At 40.8% G+C, this 22,565-nt stretch overlaps 1 protein-coding gene across 13 annotated transcripts in view; it reads left to right on the top strand.

The window, feature by feature from the left end:
* Positions 1 to 22,565, top strand: part of EHMT1 (euchromatic histone lysine methyltransferase 1) — a 197,031-nt gene that overhangs the window by 59,821 nt on the left and 114,645 nt on the right. The window contains exon 1 of one of the 13 annotated variants that reach the window (XM_044778232.2): positions 9,346 to 9,416. The exons of the other annotated variants lie outside the window; for them this stretch is intronic. The gene's annotated coding sequence lies outside the window, so the exon portion shown is untranslated. Of the gene's footprint in view, positions 1 to 9,345; positions 9,417 to 22,565 lie in introns of those variants that run through there. 13 annotated transcript variants of the gene reach the window in all.

The raw sequence follows: 22,565 nt of genomic DNA, 5'->3' as shown, positions 1-22,565 counted from the left end.
ACAGTTTTTTGTCTTTTTTATGGCTGAGTAGTATTCCATTGTATGTACATACCACATCTTCTTTATCCAGTCCTCAGTGGTTGAGCACCTGGGTCACTTCCACGTCTTGACTGTCGTGAATAAGGCTGCAGTGAATATAGGGGTGCATGAGTCTCTTTGAATTGTTGATCTCAAGTTCTTTGGATAAATACCCAGTAGTGGGATAGCTGGGTCGTATGGTATTTCTATTTTTAGTTTTTTGAGGAATCTCCATACTCTTTTCCATAGTGGCTGCACCAGTTTGCATTCCCACCAGCAGTGTATGAGGGTTCCTTTTTCTCCACATCTTCTCCAATATTTGTTATTTTTTGTCTTGTGATTAGCCATTCTAATGGGTGATATCTTAGTGTAGTTTTGATTTGCATTTTCTTGACAATTAGTGATGTTGAACCTCTTTTCATATGCCTGTTGGCCATCTGTGTCTCTTCTTTGGAAAAATGTTCATATCCTCTGCCCACTTTTTGATTGAGTTGTTTTTTCTTTTGTTGTTGAGTTGTGTGAGTTCTTTATATATTTTGGAGGTTAACCACTTGTCAGATATATGATTTGCAAATATTTTCTCTTAGTTGGTGGGTTGTCTTTTTGTTTTGTTCCTGGTTTCCCTTGCCTTGCAGAAGCTCTTTAGTCTGATGAAGTCCCACTTGTTTGTTTTTCTTTTGTTTCCCTTGCCTGAGTAGACATGGTATTCAAAAAGATCCTTCTAAGACTGATGTCAAAGGGTGTATTGCGTATATTTTCTTCTAGGAGTTTTATGATTTCAGGTCTTACCTTCAAGTCTTTGATCCATTTTCAGTTAGTTTGTATCTATCTGTATGGCATAAGATAACATAACAGTATACTTCTTTTGCATGCGGGCGTCCATTTTTCACAACACTGTTTATTGAAGAGACTATCTTTTCTCCATTGTATGTTCTTGGCACCTTTGTCAAAGATTAGCTGTCCATAGATGTGTGGTTTTATTTCTGGGCTTTCAGTTCTGTTCCATTGATATATGTGTCTGTTTTTGTACCAGTACCATGGTGTTTTGATTACTATAGCTTTGTCGTATATTTTGAAGTCAGGGATTGTGATGCCTCCAGCTTTGTTCTTTTTTCTCAAGATTGCTTTAGCTGTTCAGGGTCTTTTGTTACCCCATAGGAATTTTAGGGTTCTTTGTTCTAATTCTGTGAAGAATGTCATTGGAATTGCGTTGAATTTGTAGATTGCTTTAGGTAGTATGGACATTTTAACTATGTTTATTCTTCCAATCCATGTGCATGAAATATCTTTCCATTTCTTTATGTCATCATCAGTTTCTTTCAATAATGTCTTATAGTTTTCAGTGTATATGTCTTTCACCTCCTTAAATTTATTCCTAGATATTTTATTCTTTCACCTCCTTAAATTTATTCCTAGATATTTTATTCTTTTTGTCACAGTTGTAAATTAGTTTGCATTCTTGAGTTCTCTTTGTGTTAGTTCATTATTACAGTATAGAAATGCAACTGCTCTGTGTGAGTTGATTTTGTACCCTGCAATTTTGCTGTAGTTGATTATTTCTAATAGTTTTCTGATGGATTCTTTAGAGTTTTCTATATACAAAATCATGTCATCTGCAAACAGCGACAGTTTCACTTCTTGATTGTCTATTTGGACTCCTTTTATTTATTTTTCTTGCCTAATTGCTCTGGCTAAAACCTCCAGTACTATGTTGAATAAGAGTGGCAAGGGGCCGGCCCAGTGGCGCAGCAGTTAAGTTCGCACGTTCCGCTTCTTGGCGGCCCAGGGTTCGCTGGTTCGGATCCCGGGTGCAGACATGGCACCGCTTGGCAAAAGCCATGCTGTGGTTGGCGTCCCACGTTTAAAGTAGAGGAAGATGGGCATGGATGTTAGCTCATGGCCGGTCTTCCTCAGCAAAAAGAGGAGGATTGGCAGTAGTTAGCTCAGGGCTAATCTTCCTCAAAAAACAAAAAGAGTGGCAAGAGTAGGCACCCTTGTTTTTTACTTTATTTTGTTTTTTAGTTTTTATTATTTATGTATTTATTTATGAGTAAGATTGGCCCTGAGGTAACATCTGTTGCCAGTTGAACCCTTTTTGTTTTAGGAAGATTGTCATTGAGCTAACATCTGTGCTAATCTTCATGTACTTCATGTGGGATGCCGCCACAGTGTGACTTGATGAGCAGTGCTACTTCTGCATCTGGGATCTGAACTCCCGAACCCTGGGCCACTGAAGTGGAACGTGCGGGTATAACCAATACCTCATTGGGCCAGCCCCTATTTTTAGTTTTTAAATTTTATTTTATTTTTTTCTGAGGAAGATTGGCCCAAGCTAACATCTGTTTCTGATCTTCCTCTTTTTGCTTGAGGAAGATTTTCGCTGAGCTAACATCTGTGCCAGTCTTCCTCTACTTTATGTGGGATGTTTGCACAGTGTGGCTTGACAAGCAGTGCTAGGTCTGCATCAGGGATCTGAACCTGTGAACCCCATGCTGCCAAAGTGGAGTGTGGACTTAACCACTATGCTACTGGGCTGGCCCTGAGGCACCCTTGTCTTGTTTCTGTTCTCAGAAGGATGGTGTTCAGTTTTTCCCTGTTGAGTCTTACATTGGCTGTGAGTTTGTCATATAGGGCCTTTATTATGTTGAGGTACTTTCCTTCTGTACCCATTTTATTGAGAGTTTTTATCATAAATGTGTGTTGGGTCATGTCAGATGCTTTCTCTGCGTCTGTTGAGATGATCATGTGGTTATTATTCCTCATTTTGTTAAGGTGGTGTATCACACTGATTGATCTGTGGATGTTGAACCATCCCTGAGTCCCTGGTATAAATCCCACTTGATCATGGTGTATCATCTTTTAATGTTTTGCTGTATTCGGTTTGCCAATATTTTGAGGATTTTTCTGTCTATGTTCATCAGCAATATTGGCCTGTAATTTTCCTTCTTTGTGTTGTCCTTGTCTGGGTTTGGGATCAGGGTGATGTGGTTGGCCTCATAGAATGTGTTAGGAAGTGTTCCGTCTTCCTTAACTTTTTGGAATAGTTTGAGAAGGATAGGTATTAAATCTTTGAATGTTTGGTAGAATTTTCCAGAGAAGCTTTCTGGTCCTGGACTTTTATTTTTTGGGAGGATTTTGATTACTGTTTCAAACTCTTTACTTGTGATTGGTCTATTCAGATTCTCTATTTCTCCTTGGTTCAGTTTTGGGAGGTTGTATGAGTCTAAGAATTTATCCGTTTCTTCTAGATTGTCCAATTTGTTGGCATATAGTTTTTCAGAGTGTTCTCTTATAATCCTTTGTATTTTTATGGTATCTACTTTAATTTCTCCTCTTTCATTTCTAATTTTATTTATTTGAGACTTTTTATTTAGTGAGTCTGGCTAAGGGTTTGTCAATTTTGTTTATCTTCTCAAATTACCAGCTCTTTGTTTCATTGATCCTTTCTAGTGTTTTGTTTGTTTCAATTTCATTTCTTCTATAATTTTTATTATTTCTCTCCTCCTGACTTTGGGCTTTGTTTATTGTTTTTCTAATTCTGTTAGTTGTTGTTTAAGATTCCTTTTTTGAGATTTTTCTTGTTTGTTAAGATGAGCCTGTATTACTGTGAATTTCCCTCTTAGGACTGCTTTTGCTGCATGCCATAGGGGTTGGTATGGTGTATTTTCATTTTCATTTGTCTCTAGATATTTTTTGATATCTCTTTTAATTTCTTCAGTGATCCATTCGTTGTTCACTAGCATGTTGTTTAGTCTCTACATGTTGTCACTTTCCAAGCTTTTTTCTTGTAGTTGATTTCTAGTTTTGTAACATTATGGTCAGAAAAGGGACTTGATATGATTTCACTCCTCTCAATTTATTGTGGCTTGCCTCGTCTCCCTACATATGGTGTAAACTTGAGAATATTCCATGTGCACTTGAGAAGAATGTGTATTCTGCTGGTTTTGGATGCAGTGTTTTAAATCTATATCTCTTGAGTCCATCTTGCCAAGTTTTTCATTTGAGTCCACTATCTCCTTGTTGACTTTTGTCTGGATGATCTATCCATCAATGTAACTGAAGTGTCAAGGTCCTCTACTATTGTTGTGGTGTTTGTTGTCAATATCTCCTTTGAGGTTTGATCACAGTTGCTGTATGCACTTCGGTGCTTCTGTGTTGGGTGCATATATATTTATAAGTGTTATGGCTTCCTGGTGGAATGTCCCTTTTATGATTACGTACTGCCCCGCTTTGTCTCTCATTGCCCGTTTTCTCTTGACGTCTACTTTGTCTGATGGCAGCACCTGCTTTCTTTTGTTTGCCATTAGCTTGGAGTATCGATAGTCTTCCATGCCTTCACTCTGAGCCTGTGTTTATCTTTAGAGCTGAGGTGTGTTTCCTGGAGGGAGCATGTTGTTGGGTCTTGTTTTTTAGTCCATCCCTCCACTCTGTGTCTTTTGATTGGAGAATTCAATCCATTGATATTTAGTGTGATTATTGATATATGAGAGCTTAATGCTGCCACTTTATTGCTTGTTTTCTGGTTAGTCTGTATTTCCCTTTTTTCTTGTCCCAAGTATTCTGTATTCCCAAGTATTCCCAAGTATACACCAATTCAGTTTAGTAGTTCTCCATGATGGTTTTCTTAATTTTCTCTTTATTTATCATTTGCGTCTCTTTTCTGATTATTTGTTTAGTAATTACCATGAGGTTTGTAAAAAAAAAAAATCTCGTAGATGAGATAGTCCATTTTCTGATATCCTCTTATTTCCTTGGATTAAGCTGATTCCATGCCTTCCCTCTTCCCCTCTTAAGTTGTTATTGTCACGACTTATTCCATCTTGTGTTGTGAGTTTGTGGTTACGATGATGAGATTATGTTTACTTCTGGTGTTTTCCTTCCCTTTATCTGTATTCTGATAGCTGCAATTTTCTGATTTTGTCTACCTCTTTATCTCCTTGCTCAAGGCTTTGTAAGCCCTTTCTTTTTTTTCAGGTATGAGGGCCTTCCTGAGTACTTCTTGCGGCGGGGGCGGGGGGGGGGGTCTTGTGGCTACGAACTCCCTTAGCTTTTGTTTATCTGGGAAAGTTTTTATTTCTCCATCATATCTGAAGGATATTTTCTCTGGATAGAGTATTCTTGGCTGAAAGTTTTTGTTCTTCATAGATTTGAATATGTCGTTCCACTCTCTCCTAGCCTGTAAAGTTTCTGCTGAGAAACCTGCTGAAACCCTGACAGGGGTTCCTTTGTAGGTTACTGTCTTCTGCCTTGCTGCCCTTAATGTTTTTTCTTTGTCATTGACTTTTGCCAGCTTTACTACTGTATGCCTTGGAGTTGGTCTTTTTACGTTGATGTAATTAGGAGATCTTTTGGCTTCTTCTTCATGGATTTCCAACTCCTTCCCCAGGTTTGGGAAGTTCTCAGCTATTATTTCTTTGAACAAGCTTTCTGCTCCATTCTCCTTCTCTTCTTCCTCTGGAATGCTTAGAATCCTTATGTTGCATTTCCTAATTGAGTCAGATATTTCCCAGAGAGCTTTTTTGTTTCTTTTCAGTCTTAGCATTTCTATCTATCTGTCCTCCAGACTGCTGATTCTCTTGTCCATAACACCAGTCTGTTATTCAGAGAGTCCAGATGTTTTTTTAGCACATATATTGTGTTTTTCATCTCCAACATTTCTGCTTCGTTTTGCTTTATAGTTTCCATCTCTTTTGTGAAGAAGTTCCTGATTTCGTTGAACTCTCTTATCTGTATTTTCTTGTAACTCGTTGAGTTTTTTTATGATAGCTATTTTGAATTCTCTGTCGTTTAGATTATAAATTTCTGTGCCTTCAGTATTGATTTCTGGGTGCTTGTCATTTTCCTTCTGTTCTGGAGTATTAGTATATTTCTTCATACTGTTTGATGGTGTGGATTTGTGCCTCCGCATAGTGATAGCATTTGATTGTAGCTTCTGCCTGCCGACAGTGGGTAGGGGTCAAGAGCTGTGTACTCTGAGCCTACCGTGACATCTGGCTCACTGGCTTATGGCTGTTGCTTTTCTGACATATTTGTGGGCGCTCTGGACAACTGGCCGAGCCGGAGCGCCAGGCAGTGGGAGGGGTTTGTTGTCTTTGGACTGCGTGATCCTGGTGTCGTTCTCTCTCTGCCCTCTTTATCTGCTCTCCTGGGGTGCTGGCTTGATGAAGAGCACCCCACAATAGCTTTGCTGCCTCCGTGTGGGCCTTTCCCATGGCTTGAGAGGGAGCTTGGAGAGCGAATGTGTTCCTGCAGAGGGCCGCCCCACCACCCTCCTCTCAGAGCCGCGCACAGTACCGCCCCCTGTTTTGCTGACGTTGGGGGAGGGAGAGGAGATCCCCTTACCTCCTTCCACTTCGTCTGGGGAGTCCAGCACCTCCTCCTTCAGACATGGCTGTGTGCGTCTCTCAGACGACTTTTGTGTTGTGTGACTGTCCTCTGTTGGTTTATGAATGTCCTTTCTAATGTCTCTTAGCGGGGAGAGTCTGAGGGAAGCGCTCACTCTGCCATGATGCTGACGTCACTGATCATTGTGGTTTTTGTCATATATCCTATTAATGTTTGTTACATTAATTGATTTTTAGATGTTAAGCCAAGCTTCCATTCTTGGGATAAATCCCATTGGGTCAACTATATAAACATGTATAATTGTTTTTACAATTTGTTGGATTCATTTCCTAATTTTTGTTAAGGATTATTGCATCTCTGTTTATGAGAGGAGTGATCTCTGGTGGTCGTCAATCTTCGACTTCCTTTGTTTTCTTTGTAATCCTGTTCTCAAAGAATGAGTTGTTAAGTGTTTACACCTCTCCTTACCCGTCCACTATTACTAATGAGGTGGAATATCTTTCTATAAATATCTAATTCTTTTCCCCAGTTTATTTTGTTGGTTGTATTTTTTTTTCTTTTTTTATTAATGTTATGATAGATTACAATCTTGTGAGATTTCAGTTGTACATTTTTGTTAGTCATGTTGTGGGTACACCACTTCCCCCTTTGTGCCCTCCCCCCACCCCCCCTTTTCCCTGGTAACCACCGATCTGATCTCCTTATCAATATACTAACTTCCACCTATGAGTGGAGTCATATAGAGTTCGTCTTTCTCTGACTGGCTTATTTCGCTTAACATAATACCCTCGAGGTCCATGCACGTTGTTATGAATGGGCCAATTTTGTCTTTTTTTATGGCCGAGTAGTATTCCATTGTGTATATATACCACATCTTCTTTATCCAATCATCAGTTTCTGGGCATGTAGGCTGGTTCCACGTCTTGGCTATTGTAAATAATGCTGCGATGAACATAGGGGTGCAACGGACTCTTGAGATTTCTGATGTCAGGTTCTTAGGATAGATACCCAGTAATGGGATAGCTGGGTCATAGGGTATTGCTATTTTTAACTTTTTGAGAAATCTCCATACTATTTTCCATAGTGGCTGTACCAGTTTGCATTCCCACCAACAGTTATGAGGGTTCCTTTTTCTCCACAACCTCTCCAACATTTGTCGCTCTTGGTTTTGGATGTTTTTGCCAATCTAACGGGTGTAAGGTGATATCTTAGTGTAGTTTTGATTTGCATTTCCCTGATGATTAGCGATGATGAACATCTTTTCATCTGTCTATTGGCCATATTCATATCTTCTTTTGAGAAATGTCTGTTCATGTCCTCTGCCCATTTTTTGATCGGGTTGTTTGTTTTTTTGTTGTTAAGCTGTGTGAGTTCTTTGTATATTATGGAGATTAAACCTTTGTCAGATAAGTGGCTTGTAAATATATTTTCTCAATTAGTGAGCTGTTCTTTTGTTTCTGTTGGCTGTATTTTTTTAAAGTAATTGATTTGTAGTTATTATTTATCTCTTCTGTCTAAAGTTGAGTAATATTAAAGCTATTATATTTAGCCACATATGTTGCATATATTTTCTTTGTCTTTTAAAGTATATTTATTTATTTTGCCACATAAATGTTTAAAATATTTTGGTAGTTAAATGAATGAAGCATTTCTTTTGTGATTCCCATTCTTAGTGTTATGCCTAGGATCAAGATTTCCTCATTTCAGTGTTATCAAGCATTTTCTCCTAGTGCTTTTCTGATTTTATTGTTTTGTTTTTAATCACTTCATTTATTGATTTATGTTTATGATAACCTTTTCCCCAGTGGTTAGCCAGTTGTCTCAATGACCATTTTATTAATTCTTCTCTCTTCCTACTGATTTTAAATGCCCGTTTATTCTGTATTGTATTGCTATCTTCATATGTGATTGTTTGTAGTGCTGTGTTAAATATATTTAATGGAAAATTTAAGAATTTCCATAGGCGGTAGTAGGTTTTCTTACACAGAATCGTGTCATGACTGATCAATATACTTATCATCTGTCCTACCAGATGTTTAAAAGTCTTAACTTGTGAGGATTTGTGTTGCTTACAGTGTAAAAAGCATGAAGCGGATCACCATTTGTGTGGATGTGCCAGAAAGAATAGTCCATTAAGAAAGGCGGAAATTACACTGTTCGCACTCTACATGAGATATCGGTGTGCTTAATCAGTACCATTTCTCCATCATGAGATTATTCATCATCCAGTTTTCTTAGCCACCGTGGTAGATGATAGATAGAAGTTATGACCTGACAAGTTACAGAGAACCCTCAATGTGAGGAACATGTGAAATTTTGTCTTTCTAGTCAGAATCATGCCACAGTTTCATTGTTTTTGCCAGACGTATACCCAGCATCCCAGTGTCTAGGCATCAAATTGGAATCCTGAGAACTGTATTCAGCCTGAAGCTTCAGGATTTTGCTAAAATTTTGTAGTATCTGCATTTTACATCATAGAAATTCTTTTGTCCTATAAATAATTGGTCTTCCTAAGGAACTGTATTTTGACTTAATATATTTTGGATATAAAATAGTATAAAACTGCTTCTACTTAAGTTTCTTCATTATCTGTGGTAGCAAAAAACTACCAGCTTTTTCTCCAAAAAGTCAGGATCGTAATCTACCTTGCTGTTCATTAATCCCCCTTCTTAGCCAGGCCATCGGTTTGATTCTTGCATGTCCACAGCTTTCCTGTCCCTGGGAAGCTTCCTCATCTGCTTGCTTTTCTGTCCTTGGTCTCCCTTCAGCCTCCTAGCCTTGGAGCGAGGTTAACCGCTGTGTTCTGCTTTCCCTACAGGATTGTGAGCAACCAACCCTGACTTCTGCTATTTGTGACCACAACGGCTTTTGGAGAGTGCGACGTTGTGCTCATTCAGTCCCCAAAAAGTTTATAGTGCAAGTCTGGGATTAAGTGTGACCCCAGTGGCTGGCCTGTGTTTGTGCCAGCCCCTGTGTTTGTGCTGCAAGAAGCTGTCAAAACAGTAGAAACCATCTTCCTTTAAAGTAGTCGCAGTGAGCTTCAATCAAAGAAGGTAATTTATCACCTCACATAACCAGGAACTTGGAGGTTAGGGTCTAGTTGGTAGTGAGAACGCTGCCTTCCTTGAGTGCCATTGCTTCCTTTCTTAGGCAGTCAGTGGCCTCTAGCAGCTGCAAGCTGTCCATGGGGAGATGGCTTGAGGTCAGTGGACTGGTGTGGTAGGTTCAGGGCGCCACTCCAATTCCCAAACCCCAGGCCTGGAGAGTGTCCAGGGGTGTGGTTTCTGGGCAGCTTAGAACAATAGGTTCATAGTTGAAAGGAGGGCCACCCTACGTGGGTGATGCCCCCAAACTAGTGCATGAGTCATTTTCCCTCATTGCACTGACAGAAATACCGATCACAAATGAAAGGCTCTAAATGTGAATTTTCTATATTTTCTCATGCCACTTTTCTTTCATTTTCAGTTCTATACTGCAACTAGATACAGTTATATTAATAAGCATAAAAGCCATAGTCATGTTTCTGTTGCATTGGTTTACTTTTACATGAATTAGTGAACTCATCATTTGACAGGCATTCTCCTTTAATAGACTTTATTAAAATTAGAGCAGTAAAGCTGTTACTGTGGGTTACAAGCTGGGATATAGAATATGTTACATTAATTTGAATAGTTAAAATAGCATTTGTAGAAAGAGATAGTCTCTGTAGAAAGGGCTGACATTCCTTCTGCCTGGAGCTGCAGTGAAGCCAGACAGCAGTGAGGGAGCGTGTGTGGAGCTCCAGGGCACTTGGGTTGTCAGATGCTGGCCATCCTCATCATAGTAGGAAGGGATGTTGTGGCTAATGGCGTGTCACATAGATGTCTTTTTGGTAATGAAACCTACTTGGCTAGAGTTTGGACTTCAGAAAACAGATCTCGTTTCTATAAATCAGAGTTGTATAGTGCTGCATGTCAGTTAGCTGACCCCTGGAACCGGGGAAAACAGTGGAGGTTCATGTGCCTTTGTGTTCTTCTCACTTACCTTGTGAAATTAAGAATCAACTCAGTAGCTACTTTATTATGTAGTCTAAAAACAGGTAACATTCAGTGATGTGAATGATGCGAATTTAGCTAGGAGCGAGGACTTCTCTATCAGTTTTGTGGTTCATGTCTTTACCTGCTTCAGCTCTAGTGTCAGCTCCTTAGGTGTGTGATGCAGCCTGCAAGACCAAAGGCAGGGTCATGCAGTGTGGCCTCACTGCAGTTGTTTCTTAGGCCTGGGGGCTCCTGCCCCTGGGAAAAAGTGGGGCTGGGTCAGGGGAAAGTTTCTTTTCTTTTGGAGTTGAAGTTGAATCCTGATTAATGGATTTAGCATGAATCAACATGAAAAGGATCTGGAGTTATTTTTCCAAAATGATTTTAAGGTGGTTCAGTCTTCAAAAAGAAGGAGGAGGAAAAAACCCTCTGTTTAGGACCCCTGCCGAGACGTATGACACACCATTTGTGTAAGGGAGAGGATAGCTTTATCTTCTAGTTTATCCTTTATTTTATAGCTATTTCCTAGAGAAATTTACAGAGAACTACATACAAATGAGTGTATTAAATGCAGATGTTCACTTCAAGGTTGTTTATAACATTGAGTTGTCGTAAATGCCCTGGGTGTCTTCAATGAGGTCCTGTGAAGGGGTATCTCATGGTGGACACTGTGTGCCTCCACAGTGGGGGCTCTGCAGCCTGTGATGAGGTTGGTTCATCTGCTTGTGTTGGTTAAGGGGAAAATGGTTACCTAACTATGTGTCGTATCCCATTTATATAGTCAATTATACATTTATGAATGTGTTTGCACAAAAATGGAAGGTTATACACAAAAGTTAAAGTAGTTAGCTTATGGGTAGTTTTCACTTTTAATTTTTCCCAGTTTCCTTTACTTAAAACAATTACAATTATATAATAATATATGAATTTTTCTTTTGAAAATCACATCCTTTTCAGGCAGAATCTACTCCTCTCACACTCCATCCCCACAACTTCTGTATGTGTAGCCGTCCAGAGCTTTCCCTTGAGTTGCTTGTTTGCTTTTTTGAGGGAGATTAGCCCTCAGCTAACATTCGCCACCAATCCTCCTCTTTTTGCTGAGGAAAATTGGCCCTGAGCTAACGTCTGTGCCCATCTTCCTGTATTTTATATGTGGGACGCCTGCCACAGTGTGGTTTGACATGTGGTGTCTAGGTCTGTGCCCAGGATCTGAACCGGTGAACCTGGGGCCGTCGCAGTAGAGCACATGAACTTAGTGCTGCACCACTGCGCTGGCCCCTCCCTTTACTTTCATAGAGATGTATTTGAACCCACCAAAAGTATACAGTTTTGTTCTGTATATTTTATCTTCTTCTGTCGATAAAGCTGTTTTTCTTTTAAAATATTTTCAAACTTAATAGAGAAGTTGGAAGCATGAGAGAGTTTTTTTAATGAACCATTTGAGATTAAGTTGCCTCCTAGATACCTCATGGGAGATGAGTTAGAGAAACCTCAACTACGCTGTGCAGGGAGGCCTGCAGGGCAGCCCCGGCCCCAGCACATCCTCGGTTACTCCAAACCGGAAGTACAACCACTTTACCTCTGAGGGAAGACGTCTCTCCCACCCGGGCAACAGCCCAGCCAATCAGAAACGCTGCAGCCCAGCCAATCAGAAATGCAACAGCCCAGCCAATCAGAAACACTGCAGCCCAGCCAATAAGAAACACCGCAGCCCAGCCCGGGAGGCTTTCCCGCCCTGATCTCTTCCTCTCCCTAGTGGACTTTCCTTTAGGTAAAGCAGCCCCTGTCTCTCCCCTTTTCTCTATAAAAGCAGCTCCCTCCTGTATTCTCTGAATTTGCTTATGGTTCATGATAGTATGCACATCCAAAATGGCAATTCTTATGTCTGTTTCTGAATAAACTCATTTTGATGGTAAAATAACTATTGAATTTGCTTAAGTTGACACCTATCACTCCTAACTGTTAATGTCTATTTCCTACAAAGATGTTCTTTTCTTGAACATAATATATGCGTCAACGCCAAGAAATTTGTATCTTTAAACATATGTCTATATGATGTCATGTTGTTAGCACTATTATCTATGTACTATTTCTTTAGCATACAAAATATTGTTTTCTGATTTGTATTGTTGCATATATGTGTCTCCTTTTAAAGGAGTTCTTTCTAATACTCTTGTTTCATTAAAGAAGTTCATGATTGCATAAGGCTGTTGCCCTAAAAAATAAAACCACCAGTTATTTTACAAGCGAAATGGGTTTATTTGGAATAGCAGAAGAATCCCAACGTAGGACAAGCAAGCTATAGCAAACACCATAGGTAAGAACAGCAAACAAAAGAGAGGAATGTTACTTTATAGAGAAAAAGAAGCAAGTGGGGAGGGGTTGTTTTGAAAGAAAGTTCATTGGAGCAAAGGCAGAGTTCAGAGTAGTGACAGTTTCTTACAGGCTGGGCTTGTTGGACAAGGAGAATTTTTCCTGTTGGGGTCTGTAATTGATGTCAGATGGCAATGTGTGAGGGTTCTCTTTTCTAGCTTCCTGACTCCATTTTAAATGAAGTCTCCTTTACTGTTTTTCACATTTTCTCCTTTTGATCAAGATTTTTTTTTTTCTCTGAAAGCATCACTGATCAAGAGTCAGGACTTCCATATTTATCAGCCTTTGTTTCTTGCTTTCCTGGGTGTGTTGGGTCCCATGTCAGGGGGAAAGTGCACAGAGTGGAAACCTGTTGAGATCACATTCAAGTAACGAGGTGTAGGAGGGAGAACTCTCAGACATTCCCATCTAATGTCTGTATCTTATCAGGGTCGTCAGCGTGGGAGATCATCTTGAAGTGTTGAACCAGCATCACCTTATTTGGTACAGTGTTTTATAAAGGATTGGCAGGCACCAGATACAAAACTTAAAAAGCTTAATGGATCAAAAGGCCATGAATCATTAGGTGAAATCTGTTGTAGCCAGTGTTCTTGTTTTCTAATTTTATGCAATTGAGTTTCTATTTCTCCAGAGGAGTTAGAAAATAGAACAGTGAATACAGCAAGAGCACACCCCAACTGAAAGAATTGACTGAATGCATTGGGAAGACACAGTGCAAGAATAAACACGAAGCAATAGCTGGTGAACTTCTTGCAAAAGTAGCAAAACTTCAAACAGCATTCTTACCTCACAAGACTTGTTTGGAACTAATTGTGTATTCCAGTAATTTAGCCTGTAAGGGTGCAAATTCAAAAGCCATGAATTTCATAAGAATCCAATTAGTTAATAGTTCAGAGGAAAGAAAGACTGAATTCTGAACCTTCTAACCCTTCAGGAAAAGCAAGTAAAAGGATTGATTTGTTATAGGGTCACAATGAGGGTGTACCTGGAAGGCCATAGTTGGAAGAATAGGTTTCCCCTTTTGTCAAGGGATTGGGAAATGTAGACAAGAGTGTTGCGTCCAAGGAAGAGAGGGACAAAATGAAGTAAGAAGCAACAGGGAGAAAAGGGTATACAGGCCTGGCCCAGACATCTTGGGAAAGCTGTCTCATCAGATGTTGTTTGTTTCAGTTCTGGGAAATCTTTGTTTTGAGGCCACCAGATGGTGTGCAGGTCCAGTCAGGCTTGGTGTTTTCTTTAGACATGATACGTGAATCCAAGAGTCTACTCCCTGGAGTTTGGTGGCACAAGGGTTGGTTAGAAGTATGTGATAGGGGCCTTTCCAGTGAGTTTGTGGTCTTTCTGAAGGTGTCTTTTCCAATAGATGAAATCTCCAGGTTGTAAGTTGTGATGCTTAAGGTCTTCAGCTCCTAGGAGTGCACTGTGAAAAACTACTGTCCTAAAGCAAGGTTATTTTCAACAGAAGCAGTCACACCTTTGCAACATTGAGGTATATCTCCTCCTATCAGCTGCAGAGCAAAAGAGGTAGAGGCCAGGAGCATTGGATGTCTTCTGAATGTCTCAAAGGGTGAGAGCTTAGGAATTTTCAGAGGAGGTGGATCTGAGATTTAGAAGGACCAACGGGGATGCTTTTGGCCAAGGTGTTTGGGGAGTTTCTACAAATTTTGTCAGTTGAGTCTTAATAGTGCCATTAGTGCATTCGACTAACCCTGAGGATTGAGGGTGGTAAGCACAGTGAAAGTCTTGTAAAGGTGGCCAAACAGCACAGATTTGTCAAAGTACCTGACTGGCACAATGGATTCCCCGATCACTATGAAGTTTGAGAGGAGTTCCCCAGGTGGGATAATCTTTTCTGAAAGGACGTCAGCCACAGAAGAGCAGTAGCCTGTCTGCAAGGGAAGGCTTCAGTCCAGTGAGAAAACATGCAGACCAGGACTAAAACATATTCATCTCCATGAGATGAGGAGGGTGTATGAAATCCATTTGCCAAACCTCGTATGGCACGTTAAGCAATTCAAAGTATCTGAGAGCAAAGGATCTGTGAACAGGTTTCCCTGGATTGTATTTTAGACAGGTGGGATGAGTGAAGTAGGCACTTTCGTGGCCTTATTAGTATTTTCCCACCAATATTTGTTCATGAATGCTGTCATTTTGTCAGTAAATCAGTGGGTTAATGCATGTACAATGGTCAGTAGTGGGCATTTCAGAATTTCTGGTAAGAGTGGATTATTCTTTGGCCCAAATCAGAGTTCTCTTTTTTTATCAAGCCAACAATTATTAGATTTCCAATATTGTTTTTCCTTTTCTGGGGCCAATTGTTTGGCATCTTTAGTAGTCAGTTTTTCCAAATTATCCTATGGGGAAACAGCCTTTTGGACCATGACAGAGGCTTGGCTATTGGTTTCCTCGAGAGCAGCATTTTGGGCAGAAATGTCAGTGAGGTGGCTTCCTTTAGTGTCTAAGCTGTCAAGTTTCAATGCCTAGAGATCTTAATAATAGCCAAGGTGGCTGGAAAGAGTATGGCATCTAAAAGATTTTGGATATAAGAGCCGTTTTTAATCTTTTCACCATTAGAGGTAAGGAAACCTCGCTGTTTCTGTGGCATCCCAAAGTTGAAAGGCATACCGACTACTGAGTGTTGGTATGAATGTTTGTGGTTTTGTCCTTGGCTAAAGTACAAGCCCAAGTATGAGTGCACAGTTCAGCTTGCTGGGCTGCGGCAGCCAGAGGTAAAGGTGCTGCCTGATGACTTCAAAAGCAGTGGCCAAAGCACACCAAGCACGACTTTTGCCACTGTCATCCTTTGAATACAAACCGCCAGCAAGCTGTGAAAAATCTGCCTTGGCTAGGGGAATTTCCTTTAAGTTACTACAGGGAGTCAAGAGGTGAGCTGTCAGCGTTAAGCAGTTGTGAGGGGTTTGTCACTGAACGAGGGCAGAAGAATAGCAGGGTTGAGGTTATTACAGTGAGAAAGAGTTATGTGAGGACAGTTAACAAAGGGATTTCACAGGAGGTGAGATGACTGACTGAAAGGTGTTGAGTATGATGAGAACTTAGAAGGGCCTCTCCTGCATGGGGTACAAAGATGGTTAAGGGGGATCTCATGCCTGTTTGTTTGGTGGCCTTAGCCAGAAGGACAGTGGCAGGAATGGCTCTAAGACAAGGGAATATCCTTGTGCCACAGGATCCAGTTGTTGGCTCTAATATGCTGTGAGTTGGGGTGGTCCCCATGTTTTTGGGTGAATACCCCAAGGGCATTCTCATGCTTCTCACATACCAAAAGAAAAAAGGGAAGGGCATCATCTAAATCAGCTTTTTTTTTCTTTTTTTTGAGGAAGATTAGCCCTGAGCTAACATCTGCCACCAATCCTCCTCTTTTTGCTGAGGAAGACTGGCTCTGAGCTGACATCTGTGCCCATCTTCCTCTATTTTATATGGGCGACGCCTGCCACAGCACAGCTTGATAAGTGGTGCATAGGTCTGTGCCCAGGATCCGAACCGGCGAACCCCAGGCCACTCAAATGGAGTGCGCGAACTTAACCACTACACCACTGGTTCAGCCCCCCAAATCAGCTTTTAAGGTTTGTCAAAAGTAAGAGGGACTTTTCTGTGAAGCCCTGAGGCATTGCTGTCTAGGTATATTGCCAGTCTTCCCAAGTGAAGGCAAAAAGATACGGCCAGCCTTATCAGCTGGAATACTTAAAGAATGCACTACACAGATCAATTACAGTGACAACTTTGCTTTCAGTGGGAATGGATATCAGTAGCACATGGGCATTAGGAACAACAGGGTGCCGAGGGATAACAATAGTGTTTATTGCTTGGAGGTCCTGGACAAACCTCCATCCCTGGTCATTGGGTTTTCTCACAGGTAAAATAGAGGTATTACAGGGACTAGTAGAGGGGGTAATGAGGCCCTGAGCCTTGTAAACTTGTGTTATAGGCTTGATGCCTTGAAGGGCTCCTTTATTTACAGGGTATTGATTAATTCTGGGGAGAGGTTTTAAGGGATCTATTTGAATCTTGATGGGAGGTGCACTGTGGATTCTGCCAATGTCAGTTGAAGATTTTGCCCATAAAGAGGGTGGTGGCTGATCCAATAGGGACAAATGATCAGAGTCCCCAGAGTCAACTATAGTGCAATTGGAGACAGCAAATAAAAGATGTTGAAGGGTCATTTAACTCACCTGGTTGGTATTTTGGTTACTAGTGTCAAATTCTAGAATTGTTTCCCCCTTTTGGGAGAAAGAAATTTCAGCATGATACCTTTCTAAGAAGTCTTGGCCTAAAAATTGAATAGGGGCAGAGGAACTAAGATGTGTCAACTTAAAAAGCAAATTCGCCTGTTATTTTACCCTCAAAATGAGTTCATTTGAGAATAGCCAAAAGAATTGCTATGGGAGAAAGTATCAGTTCAGGGAGGCAGCTGCTTCTCATTGGCTGAGCTGCTTCATTTATCATTGGCTGGATGGGGAGAGAAATCTTTCTTCACTGTTAAAGATGCAAGCATATGTCTCTTCCTGCAATTGATGATGTGTGATAGGGCGTGAGGGCTGTCCAATTTACTTGAGGTTTCTCTTGTTCATTTAACATTTACCCCTTTTGATCAAGATGTTTCTCTGAAAGCATCACTGATCAGCAGTCAGGTTCTCTGCTTGTAGTGGTCTTGTCCCTTGGTGCCAGGAAGGACCCTTCCTGGGTGTCGTGTCCGTGTTGGAGATAAAGTACATAGTGGTTGGAGACCATTTAGGCCACGTTTGAGTAACAAGGAAGGTTAGGAGGGAGAACTCTCAGGCATTTCCCATACGAAGTCTATATTTCTCCAAGGTCATAGGTGATGGAGATTATCTCGAAGTGCCTTATTGGGCATGTCAGTTTTACAGAGGTTCGACAGGCAACAGGTAAAGAATTCACAACAAGTGTACAGAGTGAGATTAAGAGCAGTGCTATAAGCCCAGTCTGCAGGACGGTTCTGAATCAGGAGCACAGGCCTGTAGCTAACCAGCTGAACCAATCAAAAGACTGGATAGTGAGGTGACATTTGTTGAGGCCACTGTGCTTGCTCTCTAGTCTTTTGTAACTGGGTTTCTACTTTCCAAGAGGCATTCGTCCATGGGCAACAGGAGGTGTTCACCCCTGCACAGACACCTCCTTGCTCAGCACGTATGTGATCCGGGGCTATACGATTATCCAAAACTACCTTGATCAATGAGTTAAGCGACCATTATTGAGCTGAAATTGCTTTTGCTGAGGGGTCAGCCAAGTGTCAGGGAGAGCAACAACATTTGTTTGTTGACACTCACTCTGATCCAGGGGAAGAAAGCTCTTTCTTTGGAGGCAAACCCAGACTCGCATAGGCCTCCTGGGAGTTCTCATTTAGGGCGACTATGGAGATTCAATGGGAGAGATCAATGGAAGCTCTCTTTGGTTATACAGAGAGAACAGGACATTGAATCTGGCAAAGGCACACCATCCTTGTATTCTCCAGCTGTCAAGGTAACGAGTTGCCCAAGCAGGAAGGCCATTACTGAAACCTCCACGTAACCAGGGGTGTGCATAAGCCTCCCACATAAGTGACATCATCTATAGACTCGTTCATCGGCCTAGGGTGTTAGCGTTATATGACCAAGGCTCAGGTACTGTGTTGTTACATACCGAGAGATTGCCTAAATAGGACGTTCAGAAATATACGAACAATGTGACTTACATTGATGGTCCCGTAAAATTTTTCATACAAATATTCAAAAGATCTTGTCTTCTCCACCCAAGGCTGGGTCAAATTAAAGCAAGGAATGAGTTTAGACAGGCTTAGCACCCTGACTCTGTCAAATGAGCGAGCAGAGCAATTAGACAAACAGTAGTATCTGGAATCCTAGTGAAATTACTTGCTGGGTGCACTAAGGGGTCATTACTGCCTTGGGCAGCCTGAGTTTCTGATGGCAAATCCAGCAATCAGAGAGGTTTCCCCCTTTCGCAAGGGACTGGGAAATGTGAACAAGGGCATTGTATTTCCAGGAAAGGGAGGGAGAAAATAAAGTTAAGAAACAATAGCGGGAAGAGGGGATACAGGCCTAGTCTGGTCATTGTGGGAAAGCTGTGCCTCAGATGTCAGCTGCTTCTCTTCCTAGTCAGTTTGATTTGGAGATCTCCAGTGTTTGTACAGGACTGTATGTCAGGTGGAACCTTCTTTAGCTATGAGATGTGTACCCAAGACTCAAGTCCCTGAAGCTAGGCTGCCATCTGGGTAGTGAGGAGGACCTGGTATAGTCCCTTCCAAGGAGATTTCAGGGGCAGTAAAATTGTAAGTGTCAGTTTAGAGTATTGTAACCAGATATGTAAGGTCACTAGAAGAATTTAGGATCCAGTCTGGCTTACAGGTATAACAGCACTTTAAAGACATTCTAATAGAACTGGAATTTAACATCTGTAAAGATACAAGCATAATTTCTCTCTCCATGGTTACCCTCATTTTTATTAAAAATAATCATAGTAAAACTAATTTGTTTATATTAAACTTGGCTTGATTATTTATTTAAATGTAGCAAAAATAGTGATTGGCCGTATAAATGCTTTTTAAAGATTGCTTTGATGAAACCTTGTAAGCAAGGTACTAGACCGATTTTTCCAGGCAGTTTCTTAAAGGTGTTTGGTCATTTCTGAGTCCATGTACAAGTTTCTTGGATGTGACGTTTTAGTCAAAGCCTTGGTGATGTAGCCAGTATTTCCAGTTGTGTCCTGTTACAGGAACAGGGCTTCACTGGACCCATGCAAATATATACATTGTCGTGAAAAGAATACTTAAGAATTTCCAAATTCTGGAGGGATCGGGTAGAGAGAAAAAAAATATATATTTCAACCCTTGTTATAAAGATAGATTTTACCAAATTGCTGTAAGTTCTCGATAGCTTAAAGGAGAAGAGAAAAAGGGGTGCTTTACATCTGGAAAACAAAACATGAAAGCAATCAGTCTTCCACTCAAATTCCAGAAATTCCCACCCAGTTCAGTGTTATGATCTTAAAGTTATCAAAACCTATACTCCAGAGTACTTGTCTAAGTCTTTTCCATGAATCTCTTTGAAAATGAAACATATTTATAAAAGCATCAGAGTCAAACAGTAACTGTCTGTAATGATAAAAGACCTAAAAAAAGTCAATGGACAAGAATGCAATTGACAGGAAATTTGGGTATTTTTGTTACATACATTTTAGGTATTTGACCATGCTGCTCACATAATCTGACAAACCAAATAAGCCTAATTAGTGTAATCTCTCTCTTTTTATAAGGAGAAAACAACTCTAGGTGCCCTCTGGAAAATCCCAAAGTTAAATTCAGGTCAAAAAGATGTCATTTAGAATTTGAATATTTTGGGAAGCTTGTCAAAATATCAAAAGTTTTGGATACTTGACCAAATAGGATCAAAGGTCATTATAAAGTAATATTTACGTATTTGACCAATGTAAAAATAAAAGGTTTCAAAGGCAGATACAAGAGGTTATGTGGTTGTAAGCAAAATTGAGCTCCTTTAATACTAAGAAGACTCAGTTTTCCTAAGTAATTAAAGACCTGATTTTAAAAAAAGCAGGAAATGACTTTGATAAAAAACAAAATCTCTGTTTTCTAGGCAAACTACTTAAAGAAGCTTTCACAGTCTGTTATCAAAAACAGACCAAAAGCCCCCCAAAACCTTGTCCTTTCAACAGAAAAGAAAGCCAAGTTTAATTTTGCGTCAGCTTATTTTTGATATTAAAACTCATTCATTCCAATCGTAGCCAGTCCTGACTGTGCATAAAATTCCTGTCCCAAGATTTCTTTCCACAAATCTCCTACAGCTTTCTTCTTGCGTTCAGATTTTGTCCTATGTTTTTCCCTCTGTCCCATTCTGCAATAACCAGCCTCTCTTTAGGACAAAATTACTTTCTTTTTCCTCAAGAAAATACATTTCCATTCCTTATACCTTCCTTTACCAAAACACACATCCTACTTTTGTTGCATGTGGAAATGTTTTCCTTTTTGTTTCTAGTAGCTTTACTTACATATATTAAAATTCTTAACTCTTGGAATCCCCAATCCTAGTGAAAACCAAGAATTGCTTGCTTTTAACAGTCATGCTTGGATTAGACATTAAATAGTCAACCATCATCTTAAGTTACTTTTTTTTTTTTTAGATTTTAGAGCTTTGTGCCCGTCCAGAAACCGCCAGGCACCAATGGAAACAGACGTATCGTTCATTTTGCTTAATTTTAGAGCTGTGGTCTTCCAATTTGGTTTTAAGAAAAGTGATTTCGGGGCGATTGAAAGTTCCCCATAGTGGCCATTGCAGTTCTGGACTGCTTTTGGTCTGTTTGGCCCACTTACTTAAAAATGGACATGTAGGGGGCCCAAAGTTCTTAAACATAAACCCAGCAGGGTCCCCGAAGGAGAGTTGCCCTCAGAACATTTAGATGACTGGGATCCCATTTCTGAAATTTTTTCTGAAAACCCAAGAAAGTTGCTATCGTCCTAGCCCTGATCCCCAAAGGAATCTAAAGATAAAAGAAAGTTGCTGGATTCCCATCCTTGATTCAAAAGGAATCTGAAAACTAAAGAAAAACTCCTGGATTCTCCGTAAGCTGGAGTCCCAAAAGGAACTGTGCTGCCTTCAGAAAACACACAGCCTTGAACCTGGAGGACAAAGTTCCTCTCCCAATCCCAAATAAAGTGAGAGAGCCCAGAACACACGGAGAGTGGAGAGCGGAGCTCGGAATCTGAGAGGACACTCACCAGGCCGAAAGCAGGCCACAAGTCAGAGACACGATAGCACAAGGCACTCAGTGTGGGTACCTCGTTCAGTTCTGGGGGCTGCCATCTCTCAGGGGTTCCCTCCTTTGGATCCCACTTCTGATACCATGTGGGTCAACTTAAAAAGCAAATTCGTCTGTTATTTTCCTCTTAAAATGGATTCATTCAGGAACAGCCAAAAGAATTGCAATTCAGGCGGTGCGTACTATCCGTGAACCACAGGAAAATCCGGAGAACACGGGAGGGAGCTGCTTTTGTAGAGAAAAGGGGCCGAGGGTGGGGCTGCTCTAAAGGAAAGCCCACTGAGGAGAGGAACAGATCAGGGTAGGAAAGGCTTCCCATTGGCTGGGCTGCAGTGTTTCTGATTGGATGGGCTGCATCGTTTCTTACTGGCAGTGCTATTGCTGGCCAGGGAGAGAAGTCTTTTTTCAGTAGTAAAGTAGTTGTACTTCTGTCAAAGATGCAAGCATATGTTTCTTCCTGTGTGGAATAATTGACCATGTGTGATGGGGCTGAGAGTTCCTCCTACAGGCCTTCCTGACTCTAATTTAGTTGAGCTTTCTCTTATTCTTTTCACAGGCGAAAAGGGTGGGTATCTCTTAAAGGGCATAAACAAAAGGGAATAGGTTCAGAGATAGGAACCTGTCGAGGTTTATTGGAGACTCTCATTTGAACTATTTTAGTGCTCTTGAGGGAGGGGCTGCTTTCTAACAGTGGGGTTGAGCCACTGAGAGCGCCACTAAAGACAGAGGGAGGTTTGTTTCTAATTTGGAGAGTTGTTTCTCTAAGCCAATTAAGAGGGAGGATTGGGAAGAGCCTCTCTAGTTCCTCGGAGCCCCATCATTGGGAGTTAGGAGGACATTGGAGAGGCTGGCTGGACTGCTGGACACACCTGGAGTGCTTAAGCTTCTAACAATCCCTTTTCGAATGTCCTGGCTTTTTGCAATAATAGCAGAAACCAGAAGTGTTTTGGTTTTGTTGAGGGGCCTCCATTTGTTGAAGTCAAAAATTAATTTTAGTGGTCTTCCTTTTGG

Source organism: Equus asinus, chromosome 10 (assembly GCF_041296235.1).
Source record: "Equus asinus isolate D_3611 breed Donkey chromosome 10, EquAss-T2T_v2, whole genome shotgun sequence".
Classification (NCBI taxonomy): domain Eukaryota; kingdom Metazoa; phylum Chordata; class Mammalia; order Perissodactyla; family Equidae; genus Equus; species Equus asinus.
Note: the sequence above shows the minus strand (reverse complement) of the source record. Positions and strands in the feature narration are given on the sequence as shown.